The sequence below is a fragment of the Cebus imitator genome, unplaced genomic scaffold (genome assembly GCF_001604975.1).
Source record: "Cebus imitator isolate Cc_AM_T3 unplaced genomic scaffold, Cebus_imitator-1.0 Scaffold681, whole genome shotgun sequence".
Lineage (NCBI taxonomy): Eukaryota > Metazoa > Chordata > Mammalia > Primates > Cebidae > Cebus > Cebus imitator.
This window is the reverse complement of record NW_016107996.1, coordinates 604,493-607,404: the sequence shown is the minus strand read 5'-3', so window position 1 is coordinate 607,404 and position 2,912 is coordinate 604,493. Positions and strand designations below refer to the sequence as shown.

At 44.2% G+C, this 2,912-nt stretch overlaps 1 non-coding gene across 1 annotated transcript; it reads right to left on the bottom strand.

Moving 5' to 3' along the window:
* Positions 1-1,623: 1,623 nt before the first annotated feature.
* On the bottom strand, positions 1,624-1,695 carry TRNAQ-UUG. Its single transcript has one exon. It is a non-coding gene; the product is annotated as a tRNA-Gln (tRNA).
* Between the last annotated feature and the right edge of the window lie 1,217 nt (positions 1,696-2,912).

The following is a 2,912-nucleotide window of genomic DNA, read 5'->3' as shown; positions in this document are numbered from 1 at the left end:
TGTCCATTACCTTAATTTAGAGGCTTAGGGTAAAGTCTGAGTTACTGGTTTGTGCTAGGATAAGTGAATGCTTGAAGACGGATGCGATCATAATGATTGTGCACAGGCTGGCTATGGTGGTGGTCGGAAGAATGACTGGGGTTATAAGCATCCCACATAGGTAGAAGAGGCTGGCAAAGGCCATTAGGAAAAGGGAGAACACTTTGGGTGAGATCTCATCACACATCAACAAAGTGGAAAGAAGGTGGGGCCACACTAGCTAAGGCAACACCACAAGAAGAAAATGTTATTTCCTTCTGCAATTAGCATCATTACAGACCATATGAAGTGCCATCAAGCACACATCGTGGGAGTCAAAATAATGTTTTCATAAACTTTTACAAACTTAGCTACAGAGTCTCTGTGTAACCAGTGGTAATTCACAACATGAGCTAATGAATTATTTATGGTTTAATGGACTTGGTGAAAGTAAGATTCGGCTTGGTTTTTTGGTCTGTATAAAAAATCAAAATGTGAAAAGAAATCTGAAAATAAATCATTCGATTTGAAGGTTGCCTCTTACATCACACAAGAGATTAATTTGTACAAAACACAAATACTTATTTCTAATTTAGTTCCTGTCCTTTCTGTCCTCTAAGGCACAGCTTTCCCTCACCTTGCCCACATTTCCCACCTCATGCTAACAGGCAAACAAGTGTCTGTCAGGAACTTCCCGGACCTTCCTGGTTTCAGCAGCTCTATCTCCAATTCGACCCTGGTCTACACACAGAGTTCAGGGCTGGCGAGATAATGGGTACATTTCCTGTTTTTGACCCTCAGCTCCAAGGGACTGTTTCCCCAGTGCTTGGGACGGAGTGTTTGGCAGTGTCTGGGAAGACCCGCTCAAGGAGTCCCCCCCTTTCACCCTGGTACTAGGGGCCGAAGGGTTAGGGTTAGAGGTCGTTCTACCCCATCTCCCACACGAGTTGTAGGGCCCTTCCCCGTGCGTGGTCCTGAACTGGGAATGCCAGCTCCCGGCGCAGCGAGGCCCGGGTGCGGTCGGAGGCGTTTTCTCTCCGGCTGGAAAGCAGAAGCCGTGGATGCCAGGGCCCGAGCCGTCCGGGGCTGCCTGCTTTGGGGGATCTCCAGACGCTGCAGGTGGGGTGAGTGGGGAAGACTAAGAAGGACCAGGGAATTGGGAAAGCAGACGAGGGTGAACTGTCCGACGAGCTGGAGGATGGGATGGGAAAAGGGGCGAGAATTGATCCCGGGCGCGCGAGATCCACAGCGAAATAACCCGCCCGAGACCAAGGCTCGGCCACCTGCACGCACAAGATTCAGTTGTGGCGGCGAGGAGGGCTTCGAACCTAGGGAATTTTGAGGAAGCGTTTGTCTCCATTACAGGAATTGGGTTTCCACGTTGCTGCTGAAGCTTTCCTTGAGTCGGTAGGAGCAGCGACTTTCTCTTTGTCTCCAATCACTTCTAAGTGAAAGAGTTCGGTACTTATGTTTGGATAGGTGAGTCCAATACTGTGTACGAGGCCACAAAGGTGTTTTCAAAGGGAAATTCGACAGGAAGCGAAGGAACGAGTTTTTCCCACATTCAGAAGCCAAACCAGTAACTGTAAAACGTTCTCCTTTGAAAGGTCCCACCGAGATTCGAACTCAGATTGCTGGATTCAAAGTCCAGAGTGCTAACCATTACACCATGGGACCAACCGTAAGAGCAGAATATGTATCTACAGTCGTGGTTAAATACCTCCTTGATAATAAACTTTCTAGTTGCTGCAATCCGGAAGGTTTAGATCAGGCTTCAGTGAGACTGTGCCGACAAGAAAGCTGACGTTTTGTTGCTGGAGGAGTAATGGGCAAAATAAAATTCAGGGAGATTTGTGCACTCTTTGCTGCGCTTTTGTTAGGAGCATAAATCGCTTCCTGTAGTCAACGGGGCAGATCCAGATTTTTGTGAGATCTGAAACTTCATAATTTAAAAAGTCCTCTTTAAGAATAGTGGTTATCAACATAAAATTATGGGCACTCTTAGGCCTGTATGATGTATCTGAGGATAAGCGGGAGTACGGAGAAGCAACTGTCTTAACTTTCACTATAATAGCACAGTTTTGCAAATTTTACAACATATGTTTCATACAGAGCAACCTCTTCCCAAGGCCTTGGAAAGCACAGTGCGAGGAAAGGATCTTGACACACTTTAGAGAGACTCATGATAAACACCCCTCTGGGGTACATATCTTTCAACAACATCTGTCAAAATAGATGCGATAGGCACACATCTCATGTTGGCTTGGTAGTTTCTGGGGGAGGATTTAGTTTAAATTGAAAACAAACAAAAAAATCCCAGTCACTTGCTGAATTGCAGTCTAATATGATCTAAGTTTTGCAAAGTATAATGAGTTATAATCGTGAGTCAGTTATATTTGCACATAATTATATTGTACTTAATTTTATATGTGCATTTAAAAATAGGTTGGAGGTACATACAACAAACTGTTGGCATGAATTTTTCTGAGGAATGGAACTGAGGATGAAGAAACTTTTCACTTTTTGCCATGTTGACTTTTAAAATATTTGACTTTTTTGTGTCTATCACTGTTGCAATAATTTTAAAAATGCAAATCTACCAAAAAAAAAAAAAAAAGAGTAATGCTCGTCAGTAGAGAACCGAGAAGTCTAGAAGTCATGTTTACTCCATGTTAACTGCCTAGTGTGCTCAGTATGGCAGACAGCACTGCCTGAGAAAAAGGTAGAAGGTAGAATCCCTGACTGCAAAGGATAGTTGGTGGGGGAAACACAAAAGGTAAGTGCAGCACGTTAATAGTGGCTGGGAAAATGATCCTTTCAAGGTTTGATGACACAGGCACACAGACAAAAATTTTCTACACAATTTCATTAGGTTTAGCGATTTACTCAAGACC